The 15,366-nt window shown below is 40.8% G+C and overlaps 1 protein-coding gene across 1 annotated transcript in view; it reads left to right on the forward strand.

Annotated features, from left to right (window-relative positions):
- PRKG1 (protein kinase cGMP-dependent 1) overlaps positions 1 to 15,366 on the forward strand; it is a 3,380,995-nt gene that overhangs the window by 588,764 nt on the left and 2,776,865 nt on the right. The gene's annotated exons all lie outside the window — the stretch shown is intronic.

Raw genomic sequence — 15,366 nt, forward strand, 5'->3', positions numbered from 1 at the left:
CTCCACTCTTTTGTATTGCAATTATAATTACCTTGCATTTGATACATCTTCCCATTGATAACAATTGTCTTGGTACATTTTACATAGGTTCAGGCTCTACAAAACCCACATCTTTTTGTGGTAAAATCTGGATTGTCTGAGGAAGACTTAACAGTCATTTCCAGGAAATCTTTTAATTTTTTTACCTCTCCTGAAGATTATTGCTGGCTTGTCTCCTAACTTGTTAGTCGATTCAGGATCTTCCCTAATAATCACCCAATTTTTCATGATTATTCTTCTAACCTCTGCTTGGTCTAAAGAAAAAGTGGTGATAAAGGAACTCTTGTACTTATCACTCAGAGCCGAAACTGTTCCACTTATTTGAGTCATTACTTCAGGCCCCCCATTAAATGATGACCCCCCCAAGCCTACTTGGGGGTGTCAACTATGGCTTTAAAATAGGCACATATACATGGTTATGTCTTTTAATCATGAATTTATCTACAGATGAATCAACAAAGGCTTCAGGATATCCACGTCCCAAAAACATGGATATTAACAAAAAAAATTCTTCCACAAAGTCTTCATATGATGATATCATGTGTGCTGCCCAAACCAATTGTGCTTTTAAAACTGTCTTTTTCAGCTGGAAGGGTGATAATTTTCAAAATGTAAAAAAGTTTGAATAAGTGGGCATCCTATATATTTTAGACACCAAACACCCATTGGTGTCCTTTCTAAGTGCCACATCCAGATACGCAATGTCTTGGTCATTCACCTCAAATGAAAATTTTAAGAAAACCAGTACAGCTGTTGATGTATTTCTTGAAATTATCCTGGTACCTAGTGTACATGGTCCAAGATTCTTTGAAGCTACTGTTAAACAAAATCTTCTCCCCTTAGGTAGTCATAATCTCATTGGCATAGATGATCCCACAAGCTGCACCATGGCCACACCTTTTGTTTGCAGAGAAAAACTTGTTTTTTTTTTTAAAAATGTAGTTGTTGTACAAAACCAGTTCCATAAGATCACAAAGAAAATTAATTTTATCTTGATCCAAATCTGAATGAAAATGTAAAAATTCTGCAAATCATTCCAGTCCCACATCATGTGGGATCACCGAATACAGATCTTTTACATCAGTGGTAACAAACAGGCCAGTAACTGTCCCCACATCTTTACACATCTGTAAAAATTGCCAAGAGTCTCTTATGAGGTGCTTCACCGCTTGAACATATGGTTTCACCTTAAAGTCCAAGTACTATGCAATAGCTGACGTGATGGAATTCCTGGCATCCACAATTGGACGAAACTATGTCCTTGTGGAGCTTAGGGACTGCAGATATTGTGGGGATAACAGCCTCTTTTATACACAAATATTCATATTCTTCCTTCTGAATTTGACCCTGCATAAACATATAAAACAGGGTAGAGTAAATTCTACTATATGCCATGTGCACCTCATTTTTTGACACCTGGGAATATGAATCCTGGAAGATGATGTCATATATTTTACTAGTATAAATAACATTGTCCAAAAATACCCCCTCCCCTTTATCTGGTTTCATGAACCGGATGCCTTGCAATTTTAGATTCCTAATGGCCTGCAAGTCCTCCCCTTGGATGTTATGGGGACCTCTTTGTCTTCTATATCGCAGGCCGTGTCTAAGGTCTAAATCATTCATTCTCTTGTAGATGTTCAAAAGTGGATGCCAGGGGGGGTTAAATATACTAGGCACTCTTAGGCAATTTGCCTCACACTCAGCTTGATTGCCATATTTTAGAGCAAGGTTAAATTTCCTAGTAAATAGTTTTAAGTCCACCAAAGTCTCAGACAAGTTGGATCTTTTTGTAAAAACAAAAGACATGCCCTTTGATAACAGTTCTGCAAACCATCTGACATGAATGTTCCATTTCAGTCTCAAAAAACTGCTCATTCATGCTCATATTTAAATCCATACCTGCTGGCTACCCTTGTTCTTCTACCAGGGCCTCTGCCTCTAGTTCTGCTATTACTCTCTCTGCTGTTGTTGCTGATTCTTCCCCTTGAGTCTCTCTAACCTCCCTGGGGACACATCCAGCAATGCATAACTGACCTTAGCATCCTCTACTGAAATAAAATCATTAACAGAATTCCCTTCTGGGTAATACAAATGGTGAATCAATTGGAATTCGCAGGCTACCTTCTTAGAAATCGGACCCAGTGGTGAAACCTTAAAACCATCAAATGGGGCTGGCTGTCAAAAGGTCCCAACAACCTACCCGCCTGCCATCCTTTCTCTACCAAACCACCAATGATATCTTCCTTCCCCCAAACAGATTGCAGATGCTTACACACTATTCCATCCACACCCTTGATTTAATGGAAACCTCCTGAGAAAACCTATTGATCATTTCTTCCTTAAGTGACAAATCGGGAAATTGCTGGAGCATCTGCTGCAATACTTGCACGTTAATGGGAGAGTACATCCTCTGACCATCCCCTTGCCCTCAAAATTCCCCATACCATGTAGATTGTGAAACCCCCAAAATGAAGAGGGTAGGCTACCCACATCAGTGGAAGGTGAACCCGTAGCCACCCAATTACCCTCCCCCCCGACTACACTGCACCAATGGCTGAATCCCTGCACACTTTGAACATGCATGCAAAAACAAATACCCTAGCCATGAGCAATGTCCCACATTAAAAGCCCAACACACTCCCACCCCTTCTCCACCTATCATTCCCCCGTACTAACCGCTCCAAAGATATCCATCGTAGTGGTTAGCCATATGTCCAGATGACAGACCTCCCAATGAAGGGAATGATCAACTGCCTTCCCTTTCCGAAACTTCTGGTCATACCACAACCAGGCAGTCCCTGTCCACAAATGCCACATAGAACTCCTGAATCATAAGAAACTAGGCCAAGAATGGTAATAAAGTGGTATCCTTCTCCAGTCAAACTGTCATGAAGTGCATAAAGCTTACCACCCAATTAGCCCAAATTCTCAGTCACAGCCTTCTGACTCTCCTCCTCCACAAAGCCAAAAAAGCTGCCAAAAGGTCTTTGTTGTCTGCCTTTTCAGATTCAACCAGTCACTGAACCCCCCCCCTGCTCATCATTTCACTCAAAGACATCAACATACCCCCCCACCAAACCTTCTCCTTAACTGAGGGTGGTATGTGAGGGGTCAGAAAACTGTCCCAACCCCATATCCCAAAGCATGTGTAACTAATCCATCGCTTGGTCATATGCTGAAATCCAACCCGACTTCAGAAGGCAATACCACCTCTCCCACAGATGACCCCGAGCTCCCTCTTAGACAACCCTGTGCTATTCTTCCCACTGACTGCCTCACTCTTGTCCCACTCTTTAAGCCTCTGTACTTCTCCCATACTGCCTACAGCTTCACCCAACCCCTTGACACACCTCATCAGCAACTGTCACAGAATTATTCCCAACACACTCCAGACCTGGCCTGTCTAATGGGACTCCCAACAACATCTCATTACCCACAGCTCCATCATGCATCAGCCCAGCAGCTGGAAGATCCATTGTTCCAACGTCCTGCAACTGCGTGCCTATTTCCATCAAGCCAAAGACATAGTGCTGGATACTGTGTTCCTACTGGAGTCCACTAATTCATCTTCCCTCATGGACTCCGCATGAGGCACCTCTTGGAACAGCTCTTCCCTGACACAATGGCCACCCACCTCTGCCACAAACTTTGAATAATTGCTATCTGCAACGCAAAAGGAGACACAATAATTCAAAAGCAAGAAGGAGAAGAAGAAAAAAAACACTACTTTTGCATTGCATTTCCATGCTGGGCAGCTGTAGAAGCTTGCAACAGCCACACCCCTCCCCCGCAACGACAGTGTTGACCAGACCAGGATTATAGGCCCATAGGCAATTATTAGGCTAACTGCCCTTGTGGGCCATTTTAAGCCAAGTCAATTTCTCCCAGTGGGGATAATCAGACCTTAAACCTTGTATGTCTGAGGTAAACACCCTAATCATTATGCCAGCTCTTTGACCAATTTTAAATTTTCTTCTTATAAACCTAGAAACATAAAGATCAAACTGTAAGACACAAATATGAACATTCTGCAAAAAAACAGACCATTGCAAGGCATGAGCTCCCCCCCAGGTTTGGCTGAGACCACAAGCTTCTGGCCAGCTGCTCATCTGAACCATACCTCTCAAACCATCAGTGCAAGAAATTAGGACAAATCTGAAACAGTAGGGATGCAAAGGCCCAAACTAGTAGCACATCTTAAATATTGCTTGTATAACCTTAGAAACCTGACAAAGAACAGCAGTGGAAATAGCATGCATTTTCTTAAGGATATGAAGACTGAAACTCAAATGTGTGTCAGGAGTTAGTGACTCCATTCTTCCGATCCTCCCACAGGTTTGTCAAAACTATAATCTACTAAAAATAATATGAGGCACTGCACCTCTAAAAGTCTGGACATGCTGCAACAATCCAGACAGTTGATATGCATCATTCCCTCCCTTCACACCACCCTCCCAATTAATGCTTAACACATCATGTATGCACTGTGAATGACCATTACTCCTGGGCACCTTAAAGCTTGCAAAAAATCTGCTTACAGCATTTCCTCCACACTGTAGAGAGCAACCCTACCTCATGCTGAGAGAGACTCAGAGACCCGGGAACCCATGTCCAGCACTGATTCCATTTATATCTCTCTTTCCCCATGGAAATCCACTGCAAGCACAAGAAATGTAGAAACAATGCCCCAGCCATGCAATGAGACCAAATGACCACACCCCATGTTCTCTCCTTTTTCCCAATCACTACATGCAGCACTGCTAAAAGCAATCCCACTGCCAACGGCCCCAAACCACACCAACAGCCATCACAAATAAAAAACACCCCAATGACAGTACCTGCTACAAACCATCTCTCTCTTCCCCCTTCCTTCCTTTTTTTTTTTTTTAAATCAAATAATCAGACCTGATGATGCAAAGCACCCTAGCCGCAGCCATGTTGTCCCTCTCCACCCAACATATGCATCCCATGGGGAACAAAGAGAAAAAAAAAGCAGAGAAAGAAGGAAAAAGGAAAGAAAAAAACCTATTTTATTATGGTTGTCTTTCGGCTTTTCTCAGTTAGGGGTCGCCACAGTGGAACTCCGGTCCGCTAATGATTGGCAGTAGATTTCAATGAACGCTGAGGTGCCAGCTCAATGTCCAACCTTCAATGAAAGCACGCCCATTTATGCATGTCTTTTGAATGTCCATCCAACTGGGGGGAGGACATGCAGACTCCACACAGAAGGCACTCCCCGCACTCCAGCCGAGAATCGAACGGGAGAACCTCTTGCTGTGAGGCAACAACGCTACCACTGCACCACCGCAGATGACAATTACTCATCACCTCCTTCATGCATACTACACTTATCCCAGGCTTACCTGTCCACCGACTCATCTAGAGGTCATCACGGACGTAAGCTTGGAGTATAGCAAGTTCACGCCTAAATATGATTCCCCTTCCCTGTTGCACTCACATAAACCCCCCAAGTCCCACCCTACATCTAACTCACTTCTCTAAACTTCCCCTTAATAAATTAACCCTTCCATTCCCAGAGACTAATCAAACCTCACTTTACTTCACAACTTTAACATCTTTACTCCAACAACCCACCACCCTCATTTAACTCCCCCTAACTCTTAAACCAATGATTTCCCTGGACAAATTGGTTTCTTCCCAAACCACATTTGGCATCACATTTGTTCATGTTCATATGACTATAAGCTTTTGTGTTATGGTTAGCTTGTTTTCTTTGATAATTAAAGAAATGTTGGTTACATTTATTTTCATAAATAGTACTATAGAGATTAGTCCGTAATGTTTAAATCTGTACAATGTGCATTGTAAGTATCATCATTATCTTTCTCCAGCTTTTGGTTGACATCCAAACACATTTTTGTAAGCACTGGATTTTGGAAACCAGTTTAGTGCAAGTTGCATGATGAATGATAATGACTTTATACTAGCATGACATTTCTCATGATGTTTCCTTGCGTAATGTGAAACTCATTGTGTTTTGAAAATATTAAGAAAATGCTCATTGTAAATGGAGATTTTGTCTAGTATGTTTTGCATGTTAATCAAACAGTCTGAGTACCATCATATTCATCATTCACTGCCATTTCACATACTATGTATCATTAATTTACACATCACGGTGAGAACTTGGTATTGGATGGTAATCTGTCTGATGCTAATGAATTAAGCAGCCTACAGGTTGCAGTTTATTTCATGTACTTGTGAGTCCTCCAAGGAGAGGAAAAATGCAATTTGAATTGAGCTTCATTTTTAATAATATAATAAAGCTGAATTTCTCTGGTGTTACTTCATCAGTTAAGATTTCCAGTTAGGATTTCCCACTGAGTCCTTATTGCATAAATGATCTTGTGGAATGTTATTTCATTATCTCTCAATTACTTGTATTAAAATTAAACAGAATTGGGGATGACTGGCTGCCTGACTTGTCTATCTACATACTCCTTAAATAGAGTGTCTTTCATAATAGGGAAGAAATACATAAAATGTGGAACAGCTGCTTAAAAAAAACATTGACATGCTGTTTACCATAAATTTTGTGAAATCTTTAAAGTAAGTGGTAAACTTTTTTTTCAGTGTTTAACACTAGATATTTAAGCAAATGTGGAACTTTTCCTCACATGAGGTATAGCCATGAGTCATTGATCCATTACCAGCTCTTGAATAATTATAGTGCAATAAATATCAGGGTCAATTTCCAGATTTGTTACAGTACTACCTTAAAGTAACTCACTTTTAATCTACACTTGCATATACTTGTATTACTGTGCACAGCTCTTTTGTGCTGTTCCTTGAACACACTGACTTACTCAGTCCAAACAGTAACACATGAGTAGTTCAACCTTATTACCTATTAGTTAATAACTGAAAACAACTTCAGAGCTGTTTTAATTAGATAACACAACTGATGGATTATTTTGACTTGACTATTCAGCGACAGTCAGTGCTCACCACAGATCAGTCTTATGACATGACTCTGTAACAGTAGTTTTCAGCTTCTGTTTATCAGAGGTCTTGCACATTCTCTCTAAAGTGAAATATAATTTAAGTATATGAGCACATGGTATCCCTAGTGGCTACAGTACTGCTAGAAGAATACAAATTCCCCAAGCCTTAACTCCCTGAAACTAGACTCTTTGACAATGCTGGCATTTCCATTGAAACATGTTTAACAATGAAGCTGACTGGTACCATTTCTGGGTATCTGTCACTTTCCACCTTGCAGAGTGAACATTGCATTGAATATCTAAATTAAGGGGTGAAGGGTTCACTGAAAACAGTTTTTTGTGCTGTTTTATTTTTCTATTCAGTGGATTGAATTTTTGAGACATGAGGCTGGTGAAATTTATATTCATCCAGTCATAGTGGAAGTGATAATATATTAATATTTTTGGATTTGAAAGACTTCATCATTGTCAACATGTCTCAAATGAATATAGTTTTTCCTTGACCAGCTTAATAGTTCTTTATGATTGTGACCAACCAATGCAAGAACTCTATATATTCTTGGTTTGAGGTTTGTCATATGGTAAAGGCCTTTATCTCATAGACACAAGGTACAGGGCTTGATTTTGACATTGCATTATGCTAGCTGGTTTACAAACTGGACCCGTGAGGCTGGCACTGGGGAGTACACCCCTACAAAGAGGCCATTTGCAAGCAGAGTCCACCAGGGATTGGTCTTGAGACCGCTCCATTGTAGCATTTACTTTTCTGAAGTCAAGGGTCAATGTCAAGGGCCTCTGACTGACCAAATTTACAGATTACAGCAAATTATGTAGGTAGAAAAATCTGTCATATGTGAAATGATGAATATATGTCCATTGTATGCACTATTGTATGCATGTATGTATACATATTTTCAATTCAAGCCTGATGCACACAATTTCATTTAGACTGCACTTGTGTAGGTTAAATGAAAATAAAGTTTACGACTTTGACTTTATTAGGAGCAGTCATAAAATCCCTCACCGACAATAATGTTCTTCAGGGAGGAATGACACAGACAAATACCTTGTGTCAGAGTCATGGACTTAAACTAAATGTCAAGAAATACATATTATTATCCTTTGGGAAGACATCCACACCTGGTGACTATTGTGTTGAGATGGGCTAGTGCCAGGATAGCCATCTGGAGTTCTGTAAAGAATGATGTGTCCTTTGAATATCAAATTGAGTTATACAAGGTGCTTGCATACAAATCTATTAGAATTGTATGACATTTGAATATCATACTGATTTGTACAAATGCTTATGTTACAAATGTATTAGAACTGAATGGCATTTGAAAAATTAAAAGGTTCTTGTAAAGTTGCTAGTGTTGGAAATGTATCAACAGTGGGTCCTGCTGGACAGAGAAGGAATATACATGTGGGACTCTATGTATATATGTTAGCCAAGGACACTGGCAGAGAAGGGATTAAACAGCTAGCTTACTTCTTACTTACTTTAAGAAAAATACTGTTAATTGGACCACCTGTTAGGCCATGGAAGTGTTTATCTCAGAGCTCTGAATAGAAGCAGACAGCATGTCTAGAAAAGCCTTTGTTCATTATCTCAGTAAAAAGAGGGGAAGCCCCATGCACTGCCATAAACATTAGCAAAATTTTAAGTATGCATCTTATCACATCTATGCTAACATCCTGTCTCAAGTTTCAAAGGGGAACAGTGTGAGAACCTCCTAAGTACTCCTAATGGCAATAAGGTTGTCTGTAGTACACATGCTGCACCCATCATGCACAATTCAAAGCAGACATGTAGACCCACATATACTGAGGCACTTGCGTGTAATCTTCCTAAGCCACAAAGACCTCCTAGACAAAGTACAAATAAGAAATACCCTTAGGAGCTCCAAACACACTCTTTTAAAACAACACCCATATCAACACATAGAGCTACATCTCATGGAGCCTCTACCTCTAAGCCCATAAGGCAAGTCACCACATAATCCAACATTCTAGTCATTGAAGACTCCATTGTAAGACACACTGATGTCCCTCTCACCAGGCTGAGTAAGGAGAAAGTTATGGTCCGTTGATTATCAGGGTCTAGGATCCGCCACATTACACATGCACTCAGGTCATTGGATCTCAATTACAAATATGACTCAGTCATAGTCCATGTGGGAGTAAATGACCTGAGATGTACCTCCCTCGACTATATGAAGAGAGACATCAGAGAGCTTTTGGACTGTGTGTGTGTCTGGCTGGTATGACCCTAGCATTGAGCAGCATTTTACCTTCTCCAAGGATGATGCCACAATATGAACAAAAGATGATTGAGTTTAATAATTGGCTTAGTTTCTGGTGTTATTCTAAGGAGGTGCAATATTTGTCAGAATGGAAGGAGATGGCCAACAGACCACACTGCTTTGCCAGGGATGGTCTGCAACTCTCTCCTCTAGGCTTTTGAATATTAGTTAAAACATCGTCTTCTCCCATAGTGCCTTTTTTAGGCAAGGCCAAACTGAAAGTACTTCTGACATAGCAAATCAAAACCAAGAAAATTTAAAGGAATTACTGCTCAATGCTAGGAGCCTAAACAAAAAATCTCCACTCCTTGGAAGCTCTCTTTACCCTAGAGAATGTTGATGTCTGTGCAGTCTCGGAGATGTGGTTTAAAGCCGTGGACAGCACACCAACAGTGCAGGGTTATAATGCCTTCCACACATTTAGACCAGCTACTTCACAGGCAGGGACTAAAGGTGGCGGTGTCTCTAGTTGCATCAAAAATAAATATACTTCAAGGGTGGTCAAACAGGACAATGCACTTGAGCTGCTCCATGTTCAAATCACCATAGGTAAAATCCAATACCACTTCCTTGCAAGCTATAGGTCCCCCTCTATGACCCAGGAAACCCATACCATGTATTTAAACTTATTAGAAACACTAACCATCCAACCCAATACCATATTCATGGGTGACTTTAATTACTCCACTATTAACTGGGAATCCTATATGACATCAAACGTACATGCACAGAGATTCCTGCATTTTGCAAACACAAACTCCCTGGACCAGATAGTCAATACACCAACCAGGGGTGCAACCATACTATAACTGGTCCTCACTAATAGGGGAGAGTGCTACAGTGCACACCCTTCTACTGTAATGCCTTCCGTGATAAGGTCATATCACAAAATGGTCTCCTTTGAAGTAAAAATAAAATCTGCCCCCCCCCCCCAGATAAACCAGGAATATTCAGGAACTATTCTAAGGCTAACCTCCTGCTGTTAAGTGAGAACCTGGCAAGATTTCAAGCCCCCTATAAACTATGAGAACACTTCTGCCTATGCAGAACTGTTCACAGAAACCCTGTACAAACATGTTAATAGCTGCAAAGAAGCAGTTGTAACCACCAGGAAGAAGTACAAAACTAACTCAAAAAACAAGCCACCCTACTGGAATCACAAAATCAGTTGGATGTATAACAGAAGGAAGAAAATCATGGCAAAAGTTATGAGGTGCAGCACCCAGCAGGATAAAAGGACTCTCATTAAACTAAACAAACAATTCGGAGGACAAATAAAGTCTACCAATGCCAAATTTAAGGTAATTTTGGCCTCTCAGGCCAAGGACAGCCACAAAGCATTCTTTAGCTATGTCCGCAATCGCAAAGGTAATACACAATTGTATGCAGAGCTCATGGTTAATGGAGCCACTTATTCTGAGCCAGAAGGTATAGAAAACTTACTGGCTGAATAATTCATCTCCAACTTTACTCCTCTTTCCCCCTCAACCTTCCCTCAGGAAATATCATCAAATATAACCCCCCCCCCTACTATCACTAGAGAACAGGTCCATAATGCTCTCTCTAAGACCAAGCACACTGCATCAATGGGCCCAGACAGTATTCCAGGATGCCTTCTAAATAGCATGAAACATGACCTATCAGGGCCTCTGGAATTGCTATTTAACCATAGTCGCCAAACAGGCTTCATGCCTCATGAATGGAGAAAGGCAACAGTCATCCATCTGCACAAATTTGTGCCATCTAGAGTCCCTGAAACCTACAGAAGCATAAGTCTTACTAGTCCTATATGTAAAGCCATGGAAAGAGTTATCATGGAGATGATCAATAGAGATATAGTAAACCTCCAGACACTGGACCCAGCCCAGTTTGGTTTCATAAAGAGCAGATCATGCCTACTCAACCTGGTGGACTTCTTTGAGAAGGTCACCAAAGCAATGGATGAGGGCAAAATCATTCACACTGCCTACCTTGACCTGGCTAAGGCATTTGACAATATCCCACTCTGGCTTTGTTGACAAACTCAAGAGGTTAGGTATAAACCTGTATGTCACCCAGTGGATAGCCAACTGGCTCACAGACAGGACCCAGGAAGTTAGAATTGGGGAGTGCACCTCTACAAAGAGGCTGTTCACAAGTGGAGTCCCTCAAGGATCAGTCCTTGGACCACTCCTTTTTGGCTTTTACTTCTTAGAAGTCAAGGCCAATGTCAGTGGTCTCTGGCTGACTAAATTTGCAAATGATTGCAAATTAGGAGTTGTCACTGAATCTCACTCTGGCACAAATGTTCTTCAGAAGGGGGTGACACAAACAAACAACTAGTGTCAGAGTCATGGACTAAAGCTAAATGCCAAGAAATGCGTAATAGTATCCTTTGGGAAGTCATCCATCCCTAGTAACTATCATATTGACAACATACCACTTAGAGTTGACCCAATAATCAGGGACTTAGTAACACACATAGATAGTAATCCAGCCTTTGATCATCACGTGTCTACAGTGGTGAGGAAATCATTCTATGTTGCACAACTTTTAAACAAAGGTATGGCATCTAAGTCCAAGGAAGTCATTGTTCCCTGTATTTAGCATTCATCAGACCTATCATTGAATACAATGCCCCCTTTGGTATCTACCTAACCAGGTATGTCCAACAACTGGAATGTCCACAGAGGTTCCTCACTAAAGGAACACAGGGCATAAGTAATATGTCCTATGCAGACCGCCTCCAGGTGCTATCCCTGTATTCTGTCTCCTACAGGCTTTTGAGGGGAGATCTGTGCCTAGCATACAGGGCATTGTCAGACCCCACTCTGATGAACCTCCTGCATAGCTGCAAAACAAACAGTACCAGAATTTCTTGTTCTAAAGACTTAAACTTTGCCTGCAATATAAACAGAAGCTGCTGGAGAGATAGGTATGTATCCCAGAGACTACCCCATCTATTGAACAGGCTCCCCATCCATGTGAAGCAGAGTTCCTCCCTAATCCAATTCAAGTTCAACTTGGACAATTGGATGGGAAACCAGAAATTAATTCCTGGTTTGTCACCTATATTTCTGATGCAAACAGGAAAAGTTGTAAATGGCTCATCTCCCGGTCCTGTATTTACACTTATCAAGGGTATCAGAACTCGTCAGAGATATGGGATACGTGGCTAAGCTTAAAAAGCCCTTGTGGTCATTAGCCTAGTAAAGACCTATGAACCTAGAGTCAGGTGACCAGATGAGGTAATTCTACCAGCTATCTTGGAAATTTTAGTTATTACAAAGAGAAATCTCACAATATTTAGTATTCTATCTTGGGCCTTACACCAAGAAGAACCGTTCACCACACCATCTGTCTTGCTCTGTTAAGTAAGTAGGAAAAAGTAATTCTTCTAGATTGACTTAGGAAAATATAGTGAAGCTTAGTTTAGATATTATTTTCTTTATTTGTCTGTCTGTCCATCAGTGTTATTTTCAATATTTCCTGTGATTTCAACTCTGTGGTTTATAGTAAACAAATATTCAGTATTTTCATGTTCTGTTATTATTTATTCTTAAATATATTTAAAACTTTTATTATGGCTGGTCAATTTAGAATGTATTTAACCTTTGAGAGTGCTTAGATTTATTTGGTGACACTGTGTGGGCCAATCCTGAAGGCCTAGCTGTCTTGGTCGGCTACTACCATTTGTATTAGTTTTAATATTACACAATATAATTGGGAACCCTTTGTTAAGGGCCTTAGAGTAGCTGATTGTGAAGTGTCTGATGGCATTGATAACTACCTTATACTCTGGGCAGAAAGAGGCACAGCAGGGAAATCTGTGCCAACCTTTCCTAGGTGTGTAGAAAATTAAATCTTACTGTGTGTGTGTGTGTGTGTGTGTGTGTGTGTGTGTGTGTGTGTGTGTGTGTGTGTGTGTGTGTGTGTGTGTGTGTGTGTGTGTCAGGTGCTTGGAGCAGGGACACAAAGCATTAGTTTCACAGAGAGGGTGCTGGAGGACTTGGTTTGGACACTTGGCTGAGGGCCTAACCATACAGCTGTAAAAGTGGGGAGTACTATTTGAGAACTGAAGGGAGACAGAGAGATCCAGACCTCAGATTGAGTGAGTTCCCTATGTGCTATTAAGGGAAATTGTACTTGGTGCATAGAGCTGCATCTGGAAATACAAAATGCAAACATTCTGCTCCTTAGAGAATGTAGACATCTGTGTAGTTAAGGAGGCATGGTTTAAATTCATGTGCATTATTCCAGCAGTGCAAGGTTATAATTCCTTTCACATATTTAAACCAGCCACTGCACAGGATGAAACCAAAGGTGAAGGAGTCTCAGGCTATATTAAAACCAACCTCAAATCCAGAGTAGTTAAAGTTTATGATCCATTGGAATTTACACATGTGCAACTCACCATAAACAGGGTCTCATTCCATATCCTTGCAACCTGTAGGTCCCCCTCCATGTCACAGAAAACCCATACTACCAAACTCAGTGTACTAGACTCCCCTCACCATTCAACCCAATATGATATTCATGGGGGATCTCAATCACTCCTCTATAGATTAAGAATCCTACACCACTTCTAATGTACAAGCCCATTGTTTCCTAAACTTTGTTGCTATCAACATCCTGGAACAATTGGTCCAGTCTCATATCAGGGGTACAAATATCCTTAACCTTGTACTTATGAACATGGGAGAACCAATGTTCCTTGCCCAATGTAATGTCTTCGCTCATCAGATCTGACCAAAAGGCAATATTGCTTGAAATAAAAAATTAAATCTGGACATCCAGATAAAACAGAAATGTTTAGGATTTATTCCAAGGCTAACCTCTCTTTACTAAATGTCAACTTGGCTAAATTCCAAGCACCCACTAACCCAGTAAATACTCTAGCATATGCTGAGCTATTTACATAGTGATAGATGTATAGGCTGAGATGTGGTCACTTGTATTAAGAATAAGACAAACTCAAAAGACAAGCCACCATGATGGAATCACAGTATCAATCATTTATACAAAAGAAAAAATATCTTGGTCAGTCATACAAAGAACAAAGCTATGTGTACTAAAAGCCCCCAGACCAATATAAACAGGCAGTTGAGAGGATTAATTAATACTTCCAATGACTGAATTTAAAGAGAAATACAGCTTCTCAGGCAAAAGATAACTACAAAGCTTTCTACAGATGTGTCTATAACCTCAGGGAGAAATATGCAGCATTGCATAGAACTTATTGTAAATTACATCACCCACACTGAACTGGTGGCCATTGCCAATCTTTTGGCTGACAGATTCAGCTCAAATTTCTCCCCCAACTCTCCCTGATAGTCCAAAAGAAATACTGCATACCACAATCCACTCACCCATTACTAAGGAAGAGGTCGTCAATGCACTTTCCAAAACCAAAAACAGTGCATCGATGAGCCCCAATAACATCCTGGGATGCTTATTAAATAGCATAAAACATTACCTTTATGGTCCTCTTGAGTCACTTTTCAGCTGGAGCCTACAGCCAGGTTTCCTTCCCAAGGAATGGAAGATGGCTACAGTCATTCCCCTGCATAAAGGAGGTCCAACCACTGATCAAGGTAATTACAGTCCCATAAGTCTGACCAGCCTCATATGTAAGGCCATGGAAAGAATCATCAAGGACATAAATGAGAACACAGGTAACCTGAAAATGCTGGATCCATCACAGTTCAGCTTTATTAAAGGAAGGTTATGCCTATTAATTTTGCGAAGGTCACCAAAGCAATGGATGAAGGCAAGGACACAGCTTACCTCAACTTGGCCAAGGCTTTTGCTACAGTATTCCACTCAGGCATTATAGACAGCCTCACTAATGTAGGTATAAACCTTTTTATCACCCACTGGATAGTCAGCTGGCTCACTAATAGGAGCAGGAGGTCAAAATAGGTGAAGCCACCTGCCCCAAGAGGCCAGTCACTAATGGAGTTCCTTAGGGCTCAGTACTGCGCCCACTCCTTTTTAACATCCATTTATCTGAAATGGAAGCAAATGCTCAAGGTTTATGGCTGACTAAGTTTGCAGATGATTGCAAGCTTGGGGTT

Source organism: Protopterus annectens, chromosome 14.part0 (genome assembly GCF_019279795.1).
Source record: "Protopterus annectens isolate FY-2018-M chromosome 14.part0, PAN1.0, whole genome shotgun sequence".
NCBI lineage: Eukaryota > Metazoa > Chordata > Ceratodontiformes > Protopteridae > Protopterus > Protopterus annectens.